At 31.9% G+C, this 22,257-nt stretch overlaps 1 protein-coding gene and 1 long non-coding RNA gene across 2 annotated transcripts in view; one reads left to right on the forward strand and one right to left on the reverse strand.

Annotated features, from left to right (window-relative positions):
* Positions 1 to 15,260, reverse strand: part of LOC149480882 (neuropeptide CCHamide-1 receptor-like) — a 127,658-nt gene extending 112,398 nt beyond the window's left edge. The window contains exon 1 of the mRNA XM_089705757.1: positions 15,060 to 15,260. The gene's annotated coding sequence lies outside the window, so the exon portion shown is untranslated. The remainder of the gene's footprint in view (positions 1 to 15,059) is intronic.
* Positions 1 to 22,257, forward strand: part of LOC149480885 (uncharacterized) — a 462,413-nt gene that overhangs the window by 32,588 nt on the left and 407,568 nt on the right. The gene's annotated exons all lie outside the window — the stretch shown is intronic.

The following is a 22,257-nucleotide window of genomic DNA, read 5'->3' on the forward strand; positions in this document are numbered from 1 at the left end:
ACTGATTTATGTGATGCTTTACTGTATATTTTCATGTTTTTGTTCTTCTGTTCAATAAATGGTTTAAAAAAAAAAAAAAAAAAAAAAGCTGCGCTTCGCAGTTTCACCCGCGTGGTTCCGCACCTGTTGGTCACAGTGTTATGATATATAGCATAGGCTATATAGCCTTCCTCGATAAATGAGCTATCTAAAACCGAAATCGGACCAGTAGTTCCTGAGACTAGCGCGTTCAAACAAACTGACAAACTCTTCAGCTTTATATATTATAATAAGTATAGATTTATGTACCTAACATCTATAAAATACCCCACCTTACATAATATTCACAAAGCATCAAAATCAAGTCAGTCAATCAGGTAAGCTTGATTTCAAGCTTAAAAATCTAAATCTAGATTTAAAATGTCTAGCGGAGAGATATAATCATGCAAAAAGGTAGTGTAAAACTTTCATAATTTATTTAATTGAATTTCATCGTCAGTTCGCATTCATTATTCAAAAGCCATGTCTTCACAAAATGTTTAATTATTATAATAGTTCAAATACTTTACTTAGTCATATTGAATTAGTTCTTTTGTTTTAGTTCTTGGCTATTTACATAGACGAGTAATATTATAGTACTAGCTGTGCCCCGAGGTTTTACTCGCATTGCTCTGCTCCTATTAATCCAAGTGTGATGTTATAATATAGCCTACAGCCTTACTCAATAAGGCTAGCTAGTAATGAAAGATTTTTTCAAATAGGAGGTGTAGTTCCTGAGATAAGCGTAATAAATGCCCCTTATTGCTATTCCTTCATAATAAATATAATAACACTAAAGCAAATTTTGATAACACACGAATAGGATAGTAGAGAGCATATAAAATAAACACGCCAAAACCTGCTGACTTTCAAGAAACAGGGAAATGTTGGATTCATTTATTAATGAATCCAACATTTCCCTGCTAATATACAATAGCCACTTTCCGTAACTTTTCCTTGTTCCCTTTGTTTTATGAAGTTTGCCGATTTATAACTAATTGTTTGTATTTGATAACTGATTTACGCGTAGCACTTACGTAGCACTTACGTAGCACTTACGTAGCAGTTTGGCTACGTGGACGCAATCAGATAATTGATATCGAACTGTGGTTGGCTTTATAGACCGGGAGATACTGACACAAAATTTCGAGTCATTTGTAACAGGATGGCGGTTCTACAGGGGTCTTAGTACGCAATGACAAAAAGAAAAATGATGGTGTGAACGCTGGTACCGGTGGGTTAGTCGCGTGGGCGTTAGTCGAACTCGTCGGAAAAATAGCGAAAGTCAAACGATTTGTAACACAAAAATTTTAGAATTTACCGATAGCCCATAAAAAAGAAGTAGGCGGTAGTGTCATGCCATACTTTTCCGGTATGACTTACAGCCCGCCATACCGACGCGAATGTGTTGATTTAAAAAAAAACAATTATTCAACCATTTGTACCAAGCTAACTTTTGCACAGGTAACCATCGTCGTGCAGCCATTTACGAAAATCACCATGCCATACTTTTCGGACGATTCCAAATGGTCGCCATACCGCCGATGATCTGCAAATTTTTTTTATTTCGCCTATCTTTTTGTACCAGTATTGCATTTGGCTTTTTGGAGAGTATTTGATAAAATGTGAGCATTAATATATTTGCCATACTACTAGTAGGGAGAAAAACTGCTGTCATACTTGAAAAATAAATTTATTATTAATTTATATAAGTGAAGATTTCCAACACCTAGATCTTTGAAATTTTGTATTTATATTTGTTGATCCTCAAACTTACAGGAAAAATAAGTGCCATACTGTTACAAATCGTTTGACTTTCGCTATTTTCCGATGAGTTCGACTAACGCCCACGCGACTAAGCCGCCGTTACCAGCGTTCACACCATCATTTTTCTTTTTGTCATTGCGTACTTAGAACCCTGTAGAACCGCCATCCTGTTACAAATGACTCGAAATTTTGTGTCAGTATCTCCCGGTCTATTAGTGTTTGCTTCTACTGAAGAGTGTAGCAAATATCCCTTTCTGTTTCAATTTACTTAGAGTTATGAGTAATGTTTATTTTGAGAAATGATTACAAATATATTAATAACTGTTTTTGCAACTATATCGTCACTAATCATTTGGTAGGAATCAATGTATGTTAGTAGGTGTGGACCAGAAACATCTTTCAACTGCTCGGGTGTGAGTTTTTTAAAGAAAATTCATGCAAGACGAGTAAATAAAATGATAGTAAAATGATAGTATTATTATTTATTTGCTATGCGTCATAGAATTATTCGTATCAACCTTATACGAATACGCGTTAACGGTTGGGAAATGTATGGAAATTACGTATAAATGAAAATGTAATTAATATTTTATGACTTTTACATAAAAGAATAACTTAAAAAAAGCTCAGAGATGTTTAATTTTATTGTGTAGTAAATTATATTATACTTACTAGTATGTCTATGAAGCTCCTGGGAACATTAGATCGACATTCAATACATTATTGGGTGTAACTAAACACTAAGTTACAACTAAGCCTGGTTTATGACTTCCCTACAGTATGATACTTAAACGTAACTTGAATTAATTTAGTAGAGCTCTACCCTTTTCATAATTAGGGCATGATTTATTCGGTTAATATTACATGATTTCCACAATCAATCACGCAGATATGTTATAAAATAAGTTTAATACCTATTACATATTATTGTAAATAGCGAAGCCATTTTAGAATCAACAGATTATATAATATGGACTTGCCAAATTCATAAAACTCTATGATACACTCTCTTGCATATGATTGTATTATTAGGTATTTGTTAAGTGAATTTTGAAAACTTAATGAATCATTGTGTTCTATAAAAATACTCACATTTCTATTCTAAGAATAAAGAATTATCATTATAGACTACAAGCCCGCATATGAAAAAAATATGGGTCAAATGAACCACCACGGGACATATCTAGTACGAAAGAAGAGCAAAAAATAATAAGATTCATCACTATGCCGTCACTTGTAAGCTGTCCAACTGAGTGCAGATGAGAATTGAAAAGTACAGGTAGACTCGGTAAATTTTGGTCATATATTTTTGTACGGCATTCTTAACCATCGATAGATCCATTAAAAATAATAAGAAACCGCTCAGTGCCGTACAAAAATGTTGGTCCACCAAGTCGGAATTTTTATTTAATTTCCGAGAGTTACCGGGGGTAAATTTGGTCATTTGACCATGTACGGCATCTGTGTCATACTATTGCTATACTGCTTTTAATCCATTATTCCGCAACGCCGTACAAAAATCATGGGGACAAGGGGAAAAAATCGAGAGTTGCAATCCCCTCTCTTTCCCCACTCCAGGGGGTCATTTGACTAAGTACGGCTTCGGTTCCAAAACATTATCTAGCACACAAAAGTACTATTAAAAGCAATGCCGTCAAAAAATAATTGTTCTTTTAAATGTATACCAATAATCATCTTAATTTCATCGAATTCTTGATATAAAGAGCTGTAAGGTCATTTGACCCTGTACGGGAACTTTTTTTTTAACATGATATTGTAAAATTCAATTGTTGTATAGTATTGCCGTTCAAAAGAAACCGTTCTAAAAAAAGTTATAGAGAAATGCAAAACCAGAAATTTTGTTAAAGTTTAAACATCGTAGATTAATGAAAAAGAATAGTTTTCTACACTTTATTCGTTGTTTTAAATAGTATTAACATAGATAAATTAGGAAAAAACGATGCCGTACATTTTTGTGCAGACCACATCTTTTAGGCTGATGAAAGCGACGAAAGCTACAATTTTAAGGGTGCTTTATGGCCATTTGATACAGTACGGCATTAACATATTTTTACCCAACTACGGCAAAGCAAAAGGAGGGTTATGGTTTTGACAGGTCATGTATGTATGTTCATCTATTCCCTCGTAACTTCTAAACTACTTATCAGAATTCGACAAATGACATATCATTAGAAGCGTCTGAATTGTTCACTGGATAACCAGCGACCAGCTAGCTAAAGGCTATATGGGGTTTCACAAAATCTAATGTGGCGCCCTCTAGCGGACAAAACATACAGAGTAAAAAAATAAAGTTAAGGTAAATATGCCGTGTTTGGTATCATTTGAAAGCGCTTTACTTGTACATTTTGAATATGTATATATTACTAGCATTTGCTTGTGACTTTACCTGTATTCATGGGCTGATTGCATATAATTCACATCTTTTCGTTCATAGCTTTTTTATTAGTTCACTTTTAACGGACTCCATTCCACTTGACTCCGACTTTCCAAGGTGATAATTAACCACCTCGAGCTTCTTAATATTAATGTATATTTATATTTTATTATCAAAATATAAAGCAAACATTTCGTTATATGGATTTTTTCTTTTTCAGATTTTTCCCCTTTGAACCAACGAAAATGTACGGCACATGAAAAAATATTATCTATGCATAAAATACTTTAAAAATAAATTTATTTCGTGTTGTGTCAAATGACCCCCTGGAGTGGGGAAAGAGAGGGGATTACAACTCTCGATTTTTTCCCCTTGTCCCCATGATTTTTGTACGGCGTTGCGGAATAATGGATTAAAAGCAGTATAGCAATAGTATGACACAGATGCCGTACATGGTCAAATGACCAAATTTACCCCCGGTAACTCTCGGAAATTAAATAAAAATTCCGACTTGGTGGACCATCATTTTTGTACGGCACTGAGCGGTTTCTTATTATTTTTAATGGATCTATCGATGGTTAAGAATGCCGTACAAAAATATATGACCAAAATTTACCGAGTCTACCTGTACTTTTCAATTCTCATCTGCACTCAGTTGGACAGCTTACAAGTGACGGCATAGTGATGAATCTTATTATTTTTTGCTCTTCTTTCGTACTAGATATGTCCCGTGGTGGTTCATTTGACCCATATTTTTTTCATATGCGGGCTTGTAGTCTATACTATTTCTTACATGTCTATTGTCAAAATAACACGTGACAAGGAATAAATAGACAAAGACTAGAATATAGGAAGCGGTCAATCGGTTTACAATGGGACAAAGAAAGGTTAATTTGTTGTATTGTTGGGCATGATTTGTTAGTGCGTAACTATTGTTGTATTATTATTATGGTAAATGTACTATTATGAGGATTTGAGGATAGGTTTTTGGGACATGCACATGGAGTTGTTAATTCGTATTACGTGACAGAAAGTTTAATCAAACTCAAAAAATAACTCAGAAACACTTTTAAAAAATTATTTCGAAAAATAAATTATTTGTTAGTGCGATTTATTGTATTGTAACCATATCCACCCACCAATATGTACAAAGTTTGAATCAAATCTATCCGTTTGTGGGTCAAAATCATAGAAATCTAAATAACAAGACACATAGAAGTGCTACAATGTCATAATTCGTATGAAAACCGCTGTCGCCAAAATCAACACATTCAAACCGAAAGCTAAACAGTACACACAAGTAAACTATGCCTTTTATTGGACAACTTGATTTTAGTGAAAACTAACTTATCTATTAAATTAAGCTTTTGAATATGTATCCTAACGCACGAATGTACGGTTTATTTTAGAATAACATCCCTAAGTATATGAGACTTTTTGCTCCAATACGAACAAACGTGATAATAAGAATGGTCGACTGTGTCATTCATTGTTATTTCGATTACTATGGTGACACTCGTAATACTTGTAAATATTGTATAATTTTAAGGAAAAACGGCATTATTTCAAAAAAAAAATATTTTCCGATGAAATATTATTCCTTTATAAGTATAATTACAACTTGTGGAAGAATTTCCGCAATGGGAATTGCTGAAACACACCATGTATACACTCATACGTCTCCAGAGCAACTGAACAGTGACGAATGCACTGGTGATGTGCAAATCACCTGAGTGGCGACAAGGTCACGCACGCTTACGACTTCTAGTGTCTTGTTATTTAGATTTCTATGGTCAAAATCAATTCTGAAGAGTTTTTTTTTTGACAGAATGTTAAAAATAGTATTTAAAAATACTATTAGGTAGCTAGTGGATCTCATAGAAAACCAACATCAAACCTAGTCCACCAATACGTGCAATATAAATACAGTAAGTCCTTTTGCAATCATTGTCAAAGTTCGTTGTAATGGAAAATCCAACACGACCGGTAAGAGATTAGGTAATAGAAAAGCCGTTTCAGAAAGCACGTAGACCTACGTGCTGTGTCGGCTGTTCCAAGAGACTAAATTCCTTACTATTGCTTTTAAAATGTTCTTCGGGTGCTATTAAACATTTTATATACATTGTTTCTTTTTCATTGTTTCAAGACAGGACTAGAATTTCTTAAGAACTTCTGCATTATGATGGTCGAACGTGATAATCGATATTATAAAACACCAAAGGTTATAACAGTAATAAATTAAAGCTGGCAATACTTTCGCAGTGTTCCCTAATGCTGTGAATTGTCATGGGCGGCGACCATGGCCTACCATCAAGTGGGTCTCCGGCTCCATTGTCGGGGTTGTAATTAAAAACAATCTTAACTTATATTATATTATAAAAAAATAAAAAATTGTGTTTTTTTTAATTGTTCTGTAATGTTTTCGTACAATTCTGTGACCATTAGATAGGTACGGGATTCCTTGCTCATAGTTATTTCAAACTGTAATGGTTAGAAGCTAAATCAGACCTTTCCAAAAATATTATCAGTAGAACGTCTATATAGTACGTTGGTTAAAATGAAGTGTTGCGGAGTATAGAACACAATAAATTAATTATTATCATTTAAAATAACAATCTAACGAATTTAGCATTACCTTATCTTAAATTAAATTCTTTAACAATTAAGGAGGAAACAAAATTGACGCGAAGAGATTCGGGGATTATTAGCTGGTTGCTCTTTTTAATTAAATTTATACGAATCATGACAATGAGAGAGATTATTGTGGTAAAAAATAAATTGTTAAATATTACCTACTTATACAAAATTATTTTTGTATGATGATTATATGCGTATTATGAGCGGTTTTATGAAGAATTGTTAAGTAATTAAAATATTGTTCAGAAATCACATTGTGTAGGTAATTAGGTATAGGGAGCAATACTTCATCAGTGGTTAGGGTCTTTGACAAGGTGTAGTTTAAGAACTATTCTGTCTAGTACCTACGTTAGGAATGTATGTAGATTATAATAAGCTTTCTTGGTCAGTTTCTGCGTTAATAGTTCGTAATTATCTTTCTTTGTAGGGTGAAATCCTATCCCTTTCTATACAAAATACCTTAGTCCTATAACTATAGTATTATAGTTTTCTATCGCCTTCAAGAAGTTACCAAACCCGCTTGTTATATGAATTACTTGACAAAAGCTTTCCAATAGTCTGAATATAGCTTCACGAGTTATATGATATAAACATAGTGCTTGAGAAATCCTTTGTCACACATTAATTGAGTAGGAACATAGGTTTATAGTATCGTTAATGTAGATAAGTGCCTCCTTATATACCTAATTAAGCGTATTGATGCTCTTCAGTGTAATTCGATAATGTTGTAAAGTTATATCTAGTAATTGGTATTAATTCGATTATTAAACTGATTTACTTACCTATTAGTATTTCAAAATTAAACATATTAAAAACTAGCTATGCCACCTATACATTACCAAAATTACAGTAAAGTTTCATCCAAATCCATCCATTAGTTTTTTCTTGAAAAAGTAAAAAAAAAAATTACATAAATATAAAATTCAAATTTTAAAACCAAGGTTCACGAAAATTAATAGTTACGATTTAAAGTTAACATTTTGCGGTTTACAAGTTAATGGTGTGGATTCGCTAAAAATAACTCCGCCATCTACATTTAACCATTTTGAGCGGGAAAATGCAACCGCCCTCTAATGAAAAATGGTTTCCAGAAATTCCTTTTATGCTTTTAATAACGCTAAATATCGTTCACTAATGTAACATGCTGGTAATAATTTTAGAAATATGTAGTTTTATTTAGATAGAGTACGTTTGTGGGTATCTCCAAGTAAAAAGCTTCTTATTATTTTCATAGCTATAGATATCTATATGAAAACTTTTGATTTCTAGCTCATTCGCAAATGGCTGAGCCGATTTGAATGAAATCTTGTACATAGAAGGTTTATATATCCACCTACTAAAATACATGTAAAGCCAGGATAAGTGGCTAGCATAATGCGTGTTATACAAACAATTATTATATTATATTGCATATTATAATTTCCATAATTATAATTAACTAGCTTTGCTAAGATTACAGTTGACAATATGTGAAATTAACGGCATAATTCATGCATTTATATATTGCATTCACTATACAAAACTATGCCTCTTGGTTTCACTTGAACATTTTGACTAATGAACACTTCGTACTTTAATTAAATTTAGTCTTGGGTTCGAATTCGACGAACGAAATATTTCAAATTAACTGCACATATCCATGCTTATCGAAAGAGTGAAGGAAAACATGAGGAAACTGACATTTAATAGACAATAAATTTTGAATTAAAGTATTTATTTAGTACAATATGAAGAAATATAATTTCATTTTTTTGTTAGAGCGCTAGAATAATCATCTCTATCATGAGCATCAGGATACTTAAAAAAACTTAATTAAAGATATACTAATTACTTACTATTGTATACTTATACTATTAATGAGCTGTTACATAATTACAATACTTATCTAAATTTAGTATTAACATCATTAATCAGAAGACCGACAAAGCTGATGCACACAGAACTATAATAAACCATGCAATTCTATATAACACAATAGCATGTGGGTGAGTGTGAGATATCGCCTATGCAGACAGTGATTTAACCCATGCTATAGATAAATAGATAGCTTGTTCTCAGGTGAGTGGTTTATGTAGTACTCTATAGTGTATAGTACTAAAAAATAGTAGTTATTCAAATAGAACTGTAGTTGTTGTACTACTGAGGTAGTACAGTAAAGCGGAGTTAAGAGTCATTATAATAATTACGTAGTAATTACTATCGATTTGAATAGTTTTTTTTAACAGAGAAGAACCGGCAGGAATGTCTGCGGTTGCATTCTTTTTATAATTAGTAATATTGTGTCAAGAACTGAGAAAAGATAGTGTAAATAAAGTGTCTATGTACATATAGGAACGTAGCTTTTTCAATCTTTACTACTGCCTCTGAAAATATAAAATTCTGCGAACTTGAATATTAGATTTCAATGCTTTTTCAGCTCTATTCTTACAGCTATATTAATTGTTTTTATGCAGACGCAATAAAATAAATTCGTTCGTTTTATGTTGTTGTTTATGTTTGGATAACGCGCCTAGTAATCATTTTTAATCCTCTTTCAGAATGAATTCGGACGATATCACTATTTGCACAAACTTTGGTGTGAATAATATAAAAAAGTGGGTTCAGCTTTTATTTAAAATGATGAAAACTTAATATAATTTAAACAATTCTTGATTGTCTCCAACATTTTTTTTTATTCTTATTTTTAAACTTTGAATTTTAAACAAAATTATAAGTCTTGAAAACCTTTGTCGTTCTTACTATATTTAGAAAATATGCTATAATTATAAGTAATATCCATTATATCGACCCCAAGCAAATTACAGCTAAATCGGTTCAATATTTTTTCTGCGATACATTTCATTTCAAATTCATGAATGTAAATCTACAAAATTACAGTTTAATTCACAAACTTCAATTCAGCATTTTAACAGAAAATTACAACGAAGACCATTATTCTTTATGACACTGGAACAAGCAGAACACATCGCAACTTACAAGTAGCCGTCAAGCACACGAGAATAACAAAGATGGATTGCTTTTAACTATCTCAAGAACGACCATTTATGACATAAGGATCTAAAAGTAACTTAAAGTACCTTAAATTTAAAGTAAAATATGTAAAAACTACTATCTCTTTGATGATAAAAGAAAATCATAATTTAACGTTCTTTTTAAAACTTTTCAATTTATTTAAAATGCTCACAAATTTTAACATCAGGGATTTTAAGTGACATTTCCTAAAAAACACTTTGACCTGACACTATAATATTATTATTGCACTCACACTAACGCAAGGCAAAATACACACGCATGCAAAGAATTTACATCTATATAGCATAGAGTTGTGTTCTATAGTACAATCTCTTTGAGGGACTTTCAACTGTAATTCCTTTTGCTGCAACTGTATGATTCACCATTTGGCTTTGTACGCGAAATCCCTGTTCGTATAGAAAAGATTTAGGCCAAATATTATAATATACAAAGGGTTCGTGAAAACTTTTATTTAAAAGTTCATTATTAAAGTTGCCTTGTGTTGGGATATTTGCAAAGCTATAGTTTTTGTGTGATAATAATTGTATTCATCACTATACTTACGATTATACTTACCTATTTTTGTTCCTGCTGCCATTATATGTGCCTCCTAGAGGCATCCAATCCACCACGCTGACCAAGTGCAGTATGCAGATGTCACATGTCACCGCACATTTTGGCTGTCGCACATTCGACGTTTTGATTGAAATTGGAGGCATTAACCACTAATCTACTAGCTGTCTACAAATAGAGTCGTTTAGATCTATTCTCTTACATTCGACTTTTTGAATGAAGTCGAAACTAGGATGCCTTTAACCCTTAAACTACTACAGCTTTACAAATTTTAACATTTATAAATGCTAATTATATTATTTTTGCATACGAAGATCACTCACAATTTTCATCATACGATATTTTTTCCACAGTAGGCATCAATTAATATCTTATAGCAAAAAAAATATATTTAAATTCATTTTAAATTTTGTACTCTTAACTACACTGAGATGACGTCGCAATTTATAATTAAAAAGTAAATTACCTACATTAGCGCAAAAACATTGATCCGGACATGTCTGATCTATTTTAACAGCGTCCAGAATATAGACGTTAGTCTTCGTAATTGTGATGATGATGAATCGATATTCCCGCGTATTTTTAGTATTAATTAACGCAAGTAAATATAGCTGTGCATAACTTGCTAAACCTGTAAGCGTTCACTTTTAGATCTATAATTTATAATGTTTACACTTTTTGAGCTACATAGTCCGCATTTTTTAAATTCTTATATGAAGGTATGCTATTTTTAGGAATAAGAAGGCACTACAATGCAATAGATTCTGTTAACTTACCTGGTTAAAACTTATTCGACTGACCGGTTGGCTTGGTTGGTAGTGGCCCTGCCTTCCAAGCCAGATGCCATGGGTTCGATTCACACCCGGGGCAAATATTTGTGTGATGAACATAGATGTTTGCTCTGTGTCTGGGTGTTAATTATCTATATAAGTATTTATTTAAAATTATATATATGTATGTTTATCAGCCATCTGGTTTCCATAACACAAGCGAAAGCTTAGTATGGGACCAGATCGTGCCGTGTGTGAAAATTGTCCTGAAATATTTATTTATTTATTAAGAAGAATCTTTACTAATTATTTTTAAATTTATAATATGAAGGTGATATTCAGAGTAACATAATCTTACCAAATCTAATACTCTATATTATACACGTTATCATTTAGATGATGGATTATTTCGTTTATATTTTCATATAAATTTTAAATGAAACCAGGACGAAGGTTAATAATTATTACATATATCGATATTTTATGTGTTTATCATATCATTGACCAGTATTAAATTGTATTATTTCCTACCTATACAATAGAATTTTAACAATGATGTAGATTTTTCTGTTATGACTATAAAATACCCAAACTAGAATTTATGTTGACATCCGTTTACAATGTAAGAACACTTTTATGATGGAATACTTTACGGCTGTTTATCAAAACTTTTGACATTTTATTCATAAGGGAAATACCAAATAGTCGAAATCGACATAAATTATTAAAATAATCAATAAGCCAATTAACACCTTACTGCTAATAACAAAGAATTTGGTTTCTCTATATGAATGAAATAAACTAATTTATGACGAAATATTTTGTTCAAATAAAGTATTCATTCCGGTTTTGATGAACGGTACCTAGACAAAAGGTCAGGGGTTCGAGAAAATTGAGTGCACAAAATGACAAGTGCCTCGTTGATAAAGAGATATTCCAAGCGAAAATTTTTCGAAAACATTTAATTTGCACCCTCAGTTCATTGGCTGGTAGAGAATAATCAAAAAATCCTGCGTCTAACAGGGCATAGAAGTCTGATCACTTGCTTTAACAAAGTGGTATGCAATACCATATAAAAATAAACTATTCATAATGTCTTTATATCAATTCGAAATATGAAGCATATAGGTAATAACTACTGCAAACAAAAAAAAAACAATTTATGTTTGTCCACCAAAACGATTATGAAAGAAAAAAAAACAAAATAATAAATGACGTAGCATTTAACGACATAACAAAACATCACAACCATTCTCAAAGGGGCAATAAAGAAATCAGTTATAAAATAAATAGACAAATCCTACGTAATACGGGATTCTATTACCATAATCTCCACGGATAAGTGACCTCTAAGAAATGAGAAATTATATAGCCCCGATAACGCAATACTCGACCCGTAACCCGTAGAATATAATCGTAAGGTTTGTATTTGGGACTAAGCTCGACGAGGTATAAAACGAGTTTATCTATACAATCTTTATTATAATAACTACCTTCTTTATGAAGTACTAGCGGTCCGCCCTGGCTTCGCCCGTGGTACATATTTCGCAATAAAAAGTAGCCTATGTTCTTTCTCAGGGTCTAAAGATTGTCTGTGCCAAATTACATCAAAATCGGTTGAGAGGTTTAAGCGGGAAAGCGTAACAGACAGACAGAGTTACTTTCGCATTTATAATATTAAGTAGGGATATTAGTAGGGATATGTTGCTGTGTTCCGCGAATTCATCCGCTCCTCTATAGGAGGACCGACTCGACCTATGTCGTAGAGAATTTTTATATTGTAGTCTATTCTGATGAATTTATAAAATAAAACTTATTTTTCAATTCGTACCAGTAGCTTTTGTGATTAACTCGTTTGAACAAATAAATTTATAATACAGTATATTTTCACAGTTTCAACTTGACATAAAAAAATCACTTGGAATTATAGCACGTGGCGTTTGAAATCTTATATTTCAAAGGAAAACAAGAAAAAGGCGAAAACCTCTGAAGAAAAATGATTTAAAAGTGGAGTCTTCCTCTCAAGGAATTTAATTAAACCTAGAATACTAGAAGCAAATTAATATTTCAGAACCGCAGAATTGAGCCACTTATTTGATTGCTTTCAATTTTGAAATGGATTAGTATTCAAAATGGACGAAGTGCTAAATTAATTAAATTTTAATCGGCTTAAGGAGCTATTTCAATGAAAGTAATATGGAGTAATTGTGTTATTTAATTCACTGTTTATTGCAGGTGTTGACAAAATCTTGGTTTTGACTTTTGATAAAGGAGGATGGTGAAGTCCAATAAAATAAAAACACTCGAAGACTGCTGCGGTAAAGCTATTGCATAGCATCTCACCGCTGTGCCGGTTGCAGTGGGGGTGTTAGGCTTTTTCGTTACGAAATTTTTACATTCGGTCGCCGCGCTCAAAGTCTGAGATAAAAGCTATGCAATAGAATAAACAAAAAAATACAACACAAGTTTTTAGCACGGTTATTATTATTAGAGTATGTTTTTTTTTTATTCCACCATACATGATTACAATATTTGTGATATATATTATCGTATGAATGTTAATTTCAGCAGTTCAGAGTTGATGATTTATTATTATTTCTAATCTTAGATAAAAACTCTAATTTAAATATTAGCTCTTTAACTTTAAAGCTTAAAAATTTATTGAAGATTGAATCTCTTAGCTCTACCAAAGCTGTAACAGTTAAAGCTTTAACAGTTAAGGTTTTGGCTAAGAGATTCAACTAAACTAAACTGAGTTTAAATAAAAAAGATCGTAATATACGTGAGTCCGAAATTGTTAGGAATTAATTTTTGAAATGATTTCTGTTCTCAATAGCTCTACGAATAAAAAGATTTAAGTAATTAATATTTTAATTTATCAATGAAAAAATCGCCATGAAAACGTTTTAAACGTAAAGTCCTGTTTTTTTAGAATCGAAGTTTGCTACTTTGTTGTTATATTTTTTTTGTGAGTTCATTATTAACATTATTAGGTATCAGTTTATTTGAGTCTATTATTATGCACATTGTTCATGTATATTCGCATTGCACAAATTCATGAACTTTTTTAAACACTTCTCTTAGCAAGTAGGTATTAAGTCATGAAAAGACAAACCTAAATATTTTCAAACTAATATTAATAGGATATTTAAGAACATTTACGGCTAAGTGTCGTGTGAATTCTGACAAGGGTTGACAAAATTGCTGACTGCGCTTATCTAGCAGGGTCAAGTGTCATTCAAACTTTAGCGAAGGTATAGCTTTAGATTCAAAGGGAAAAATTTATTAATAGATTTCTATTTTTCCTTATCGGCAATTAGAAAAGCAACGGATTATAAATAAAATCATTATCTCTTTTTGTTAATGGAAATTATTTTTGTATTTTAGTTTTATTTTTAACTAGACTAGATTACCGCCCGCGGCTTCGCCCGCGTTTTCAAAGGAAAACCCGCATAGTTCCCGTTCCTATGTGTTAATCCAAGTTACCCTCTATATGTGTGCTAAATTTCATTGTAATCGGTTCAGTAGTTTTTACGTGAAAGAGTAACAAACATCCATACATCCATACATCCATACTTACAAACTATTTAATGAGTCTAATTTTGACTTTTCCTTAACCGCCTCCGAAGTTAAAAAAAAAAAGAAATCAACAATTAAAATTCCCAATTTGATACTAAATATTATTTTTACATAACATATTAATAAAAAGTTCATTATTTGTGAAATGGACCATAAATAACGGATTTGCAGAACTTTTTCAAATATTTTGTAACAAACATTAGAATATAATAAGGCATTGAAGTAGCATCTCTCATCGGAAACAAACTTACCGAAATATTATTTTTCTTGAAATAAATACAAAATAAAATATTACAATAAAAGCTTACCAAAAACTCTCACAGTTCGAATAAAAAGTTCACAACAAAAAAATATTTTTAAACTTTCCAAAAAGTTTTCACTATATTTTCAATCACAGATTCGCACTGGCATACAACAAACGCGTTAAAAAAACAAAACGTTAAACTCGAATTCGGTATTCGAAAACATTCCCGCGTTGTAAACGTCACATGGACATGGCTCCCGCTCCAGCCGTCAACGCCGGTAGCCCGAAATCGACTGTCGAGTTTCTGAACGGTTCTTCACTTCGCTTCATAGTTGTAACGTAGCGGAAAAATCTCGAGTGCTCTTTGCATTAATAAAAAGATCGTTCTGTCCTCACCCTGCCATAATTTACGAAAACACAAAGCTTTAATAGAAAGATAATAAGCGTAGATAAACTTGTTATGTGAATTATAGTTTCGGGACGTAGAGGTCCTTTGAAAAAATAAAATGAATATTAAATTGAAATATCTACTTTCAATATGTAGAGATAATGCTGAGACGTTGTCGCAGTATTTCCTACTTTCGGAAGCTTATTAAAAGAAAATCACTATATAATAAAAATGATCTCATTGAATTGAAACAGAAAGTTCAAACAACATGAAATAAAGCCTTGTAAATTGTAAACCTATGTTGATACTTAGATGAACACTTTATCAATCGAATACTCTCAAACTCTGTAGGCATGGGTTATTATTATAAGTTGTTATCACAGAAAGCTTTTCATGAAATCATGAAAAAGAATTATCATATTATTTAAAACATTACATATGTAATTATAAAAAAAAAAAAAAAACTCTCTGCCCATGACTTCACCCGTGTACTAAAGAAAAACCAGCATAGTTCCCGTGGGATTTCTGCGATGAAAACTATCGTATGTCCCATCCCAAACTATTTTTATAAGAAATTTCATCCAAATGTTTTCACTATAAAGATGACGACAGACAGAGAGCTAATTTGGCATTTATAATATTTAGTAGGGAAGTAGGAATTAACAATGTATTTTTCTTATTTCAACAATATAAATTTATTTGTACTGCAGGGACACAGGTGTCCTATGAGGGTTCAAGCCTTAATACAGTTGGCCAAGGAGTGTAGCAGATGTTACGTAGTATTATTATGTCGTCAAACTTGGCACGTTGTCATTGGTTCTTGGGCACGGTTTTCTCATGGTGTCCTTTATCGATTATACATAGTAGGGGTGATGTTAAACGTATGCAAAGTAAAGATTTTTTTAAGAAACACACAATTTACTAGTTCCACTTTTATTTTGTTTTATGTAGCTTCACTACATTTAAACTTTTACAACCATGTCGAGTCTCAAACCACTACTAATCACTGTTTTTTTTGTTTGCTTTTAATTACAATTATTAAAACTGATTGGTTTGTTTTATTTTCATGTCAGTATCACCAATATTTAACACAAACTAAACAAACATTACATATTTAATCCCATGTGTAAGGGCGCGGGCACACGATGCGTTGCGGCGCCGCACCGCAAAGATTTCACCGTGTCAGTGGGCACACGAGCGGTGCGGCGCCGTAACGTTTTTATGTCGCAGCGGCGTCGTAGCAGCGTTGCACAGCGTGTCCTTCCTTGTGACGCAAAACAACTGAGCGGTGCCGCTCCGACGTCGCACCGCATTCACCCCTCCCCGCCTCGTCTTGGTGGTTACAAGTCCGGTGCGGCGCCGGAGCGCATCGTGTGACATGCCACAGATATTTCTATGTAAGACGACGCAGCGACACCGCTCCGGCGCCGCACCGCCGCCGCAACGCATCGTGTGCCCCCGCTCTAATCTATTTACTTAAGGCAGAGTCACTAGAGTTCTACATAACTTTCTGAAGTGATAAGCACATGTACAATACATTTCGCCTGTTGTGTGATTAGTCACGTGTAACAGTCATTATCTAGATTCAAATTGTAACACTGGAATGCTTTGAAGACTAATATACCGTTCTGGATATTGATACTAGTTCTAACACTATGGTAGAGTTAACAACAAATATTATACAACAATATTCAAAGTTGTAAAACAAATTTTCAAAATATTATTATAAGCAAAATGCATGATGCAAAATTAATTAGGACATTAATATAGCACTATACTATAATAATAATAAAAAATATCTCTCTCGCTTAGAAATTTTACAATCATAACAAATTAGGTGACGGATATAATACAATTTAGCTGCGAACCTGCGGCAGAACTTAAGCGGCGACAGGTGGCCTGCATAGTCGTGCAGCACGTCTCATGTCTCACTATAGTTAAAACATACTTGTGAATCTATGTTCAGTCTTATTACCAAAATGAAGGAGCCAATTTCATGAAATCATATGAAAAGTCCTGTTTGTTGAGACTTTTTTGCCTATGATGGATGGGAATAGAATGAATAATTTAGAGATATAATTTCAATAAAGATTTATATTATTAATTTATGTTTAATTTTATCATCAATACCTACCTTTTCAGTTTTCATTGATTTTATAGTATCTATCTATCTTTAATAATATGATGACATCGTGAAACAAAATGAACTCAAAACTATGTCTATTTTAGGTCTATGTCCATTTGAAAAACCGTCTTTATTCACCTTTAATCGTTAACCGAGATATAACCAAAAAATTTAAATGACTTAATACCTAATTAATGTGTTAACATATAACGGGTAATCGGATTACAATATTTTCTTATTTCAATAATAAAGGAGGTAATAAAGTGAAGTGAAATCAAATATCATTGTTAAAATTTTCCATTAATTATCTCTGAAAGAATATAATATTTACTGTTCCATTAGCTTAACAATAAGTAATACAATAAAACAAATATGATATAAATGAGAAGATGTACTATATACCTAATATCTAGATTTATTGAAAAGAGACGTGTTAAGAGCTGATAACGTTAAGTCGTTACATTATTATTTGAACTTATTATTACGATTTGCGAGACACATACATTTTTGACTCCTATTGTAAACAAAACAAGAAATCCTATTTACAATAGCCAATATATTATTACATTCGATGTGAATGTTACTATATTACAATATAGACGTAGTTTAAAACGAAATGATGATGATAGTTTAAAACATGTAATTTTCTTAATTCAGTCTATCGAATTATTAATAAAGATGATAAATGGGCTATCTAACACTCTAACACAGTTTCCGAGATTAGTATGTTCAAAAAAACAAACAAACTCTTCAGCTTTATAAAATTAAGTATAGATATTATTTTGGAATTTGACACACGTGTAAAGTGTGTCAAATCTACTCTAATCTAATAAAACGAAATACGTATTACGAGAACGGGCGCGATTTAAAAGCAATTTAAACTTTTTTATTTCGAAGTTCTTTTTATTATCAGAGCGAAATAATAAAATGCGGTAATCAAGGTGTAGATTTGCCGTATTAGCATATTCTATATTAAATTTTTATTTTCATTTCATGTAAATTACGAGTGTCATTGCTGAAATACGTAAGAAAATTCCTAATGAAACAATTTTCTTTGGGTGTATGCATAATATATTACCTTCGGTCTCGGCTTATGTGAATCTTTGAGATTTTTCCTTCACAGGAATTCCGGTTGCTTTCAATTGAAGGTACAGAAAAATGATGTCCTCAATTAGGTATAGAATGTTTGGTAAATCAAGAACGGAAAATATGACATAATATTTTTTTCTTGATGCCTTTACTGAAATTAAATTCGTTTATAGTTTGTTCGATAAATATAAATGGGATAATGGGTTGCCTGGTAGATATCGCTACCTAGCGATAAGGCCGCCCTTTGCTGTTTCTGTAGTATTGTCTTTATTATGTGTATTTATGTATTTTCAATGCAATAAAGTATAATAAATAAATAACTAAATAAATAAAGAATAGTTAATAAGGATATTAAAATGAATTAATTTTAATTAACATTTTGTATTTATTTTAAACATTACCGGCGAATCGATTCACTCATAAATTTTTTGTACTTATTCAAATGGCACGTATCATATTTTTAATATATACATAATGTACTTTTAAATTAATAATCTTCTTTAAGATTTTGTAATAGGTATATACATTTTTAAAATCAAAACCATTAACATGGTATTCAATAAAACAATAATACAGTAATTTGGCAGTTATAGAACCATAATAATGAAATATGTATTGAATAGCGCTGAAGGGTGCCAGAGAAATTAAAAATAAAAACTAATTTATTATTAATTTATCATCCCTAGCTGGCAATGAATATTATTTTTATTATATTTTAACGGATTATAAACGCGATTTATTCATTACATATACAGGGTGTCCCACTATTGGTATACTAAGCGCGAAGGAACTTGTAGTTTTGCATACACTGATCACGTAAAAAATACATAAACAACAAAATTACGTTAAAATTTTTTTGATATTTTTTTCCTGAAAATCCATGTTTTCTTCTCTAGCTTCGCGCAGCCGTCATATACCGCTTCTCTAATGTGAGCATTTTGTCTATGAAAACATAATCTTAAACGATAGCTCACGTGCTAGTGGCAAAAATGGGCGGGTTCCTTGCTATGGGTGTACACATAGAGTTTTAAGATTTCATCTATTTGAAAAAAAAAATGCGTCTGGAATTTTTTAAGTATTTTTTACGTACTCAGCGTATGCAAAACTATAACCTCCTTTGAGCTTAGTATACCAACAGTGGGACACCCTGTATATGATTATCCCGACGTTTCGCATACATTGCAGCTATTCACATTCATTGCTTGCTAAAATCCGTTAAAATCTTTAATTACTAAGTGTATGATAATACTCGCGTAAAACCTCAGCTCAGGAAAATATTATTTTGCTATAAATAACATAAAACACTAATCACTACATAGTATAAAACAAAGTCGCTTTTTCTGTCTCTATGTCCCTATGTATGCTTAAATCTTTAAAACTACGCAACGGATTTTGATGCGGTTTTTTTAATAGAATGAGTGATTCCAGGGGAAGGTTTTAGTATATACATAATTTATTAGGTTTTAGACAAAGCGGGCGAAGCCATAAAGCTATAAAGCATGAAATTGTCTATCAATTACCTAAATAGCTCTTGATAGAGATGAGATGTTAAAAGTGTTTTAGGAATTAAAACAATATCCGGTCACAATTTACAGTAAAAGAAAATATACAATATAATTATTACCTCTGTACTTACATAATAAAATACAATTGGATAGATTTCCCTCTTAAGCCCTCAGGGAAACTCAACATTTTCCAAATACGATAAAACATAAATTTTTATTTCAATACAAATCTAATAGAGCAATCGTCCCCGGGGAACGCGATAGTGTTACAAAATAAAAGCGAATGAAATATACGAGTATTTTTACATTTTTATTATATACTAGCGGTCCGCCCCGGCTTCGCCCGTGGTACATATTTACGTTTTCTCTACGTAAGAACCATCCTCGTACTTCAAGGAATATAATAGAAAAGAATAATCGAAATCGGTTCAGCCATTCACACGTGATGCCGCGGCCGTGACAACGCGAAACGGGTGCAGACCCGCCGCCTTTTTAATTTTTATAGCTCCCGCCGCGCAGCGCGTCGAACGCGGCAACTGATACACAAAAATAATCCTTATGGCATGATTCTGTATTCACGCGCGATGACTTATAACGTATTTCATGTATAACTTTGGTGTTTCTACACCGATTTACATGATTCTTTTACTATAACCTGCCCAGGAGTATGAAGAATAATTGTGCCAAATTTAGTTAAAATCCGTCGGGTAGTTTTTGTTTCTATAACGAATATACAGACAGACAGACAGACAGACAGACAGACAGACAAAAATTTTACTGATTGCATTTTTGGCATCAGTAGCGATCCCTTATCACCCCTTCATAGTTTTTTTTTAAATATATTTCATGTACAGAATTGGCCTCTCTACAGATTTATTATAAGTATAGATTTATGTATTTTTTATGTTGTTTAGGAATGCATATTAGGAATACGATTAATGATTATATACGAATAACTAAAGTGTTTTATGTATACATGTATGTTTATAATTTAAATTATTAAATAAATTTAATTACTTTTAAACTAACTATAATAATGTTACTTAATTTTTTCGAATAATTTTCAAAGACGAACAGTTAATTAAAATATTGAGTAAAGCTAATTATTGCTATTTGGATAAGAAGTCAATCAACAAAATAGTTAATAAAATTAATTAATATACAGAAGTTATAAATTATAGAAGTTATAAATTATAATATAAAAAATAAATAAAATCAAAACTATGTATAAATGTCAAGTTTAAAACTTTACTGAAACATTACCAGCTCAATACACATAAAATTTGAATAAATACTTAAAAAACATTGTTTTAAATACTTTTATTTTTCGAAATTCCGAAATCATCTCGAAATATGGAAAAATATTTTGACACGATTTCCGATTCGATCGATTTTTGTTTGTCGAATCGATAAATGCAAAAACTGCTAAACTAACTTTTATAGAGTTTTCAGTAATACGTAGAATGTTTAATAAGGAAAATATCGATATTTTATATAATGTAATGATCGTTGAGTACGTCGGAAAATATCGAGTCCACGGGGATCTAATTAGTATACACTGTGACTGAAACTGCGCCGTTAAAATATGAAACTTTATCCGAGGTTTTTTATATATTTATTTATAGTTAAGTCCAAGCTATACTTTAATCTTATCAATTAGGGTTATGAAAAATAGATGGTGGCCGATTCTCAGATCTACCAGGCACACAAAATTTAATGAGAATCGGTTCAGCCGTTTCGGAGGAGTATGGTAACTAACATTGTGACACGACAATTTTATATATTATAGAGATTGTCTTGCTAGTTTTCTTGACTTAAGTACTTAACAATCCATTATTATTCTCAAAGTAGTCATATAGCTAAAAGGATCGATGGATAAAAAGCGAAAAATCTGAGTAGGTAGGTTGAACTCTAGGTATACTTCATGTGAAAGTAGCGACTGTACTTACTTATATGACTATTCTTAGTAATCCATACTTAATATTATAAATGCGAAAGTAACTCTGTCTGTCTGTCTGTTACTCAATCACGCCTAAACTACTGAACCAATTTGCATGAAATTTGGTATGGAGATATTTTGATACCCGAGAAAGGACATAGGCTACCTTTTATTGCGAAATAATATGTACCACGGGCGAAGCCGGGGCGGACCGAG

The sequence above is a fragment of the Colias philodice genome, chromosome 17, assembly GCF_061535455.1.
Source record: "Colias philodice isolate Cphi_HAF_F1 chromosome 17, ilColPhil1 Martin Lab GWU primary, whole genome shotgun sequence".
NCBI lineage: Eukaryota > Metazoa > Arthropoda > Insecta > Lepidoptera > Pieridae > Colias > Colias philodice.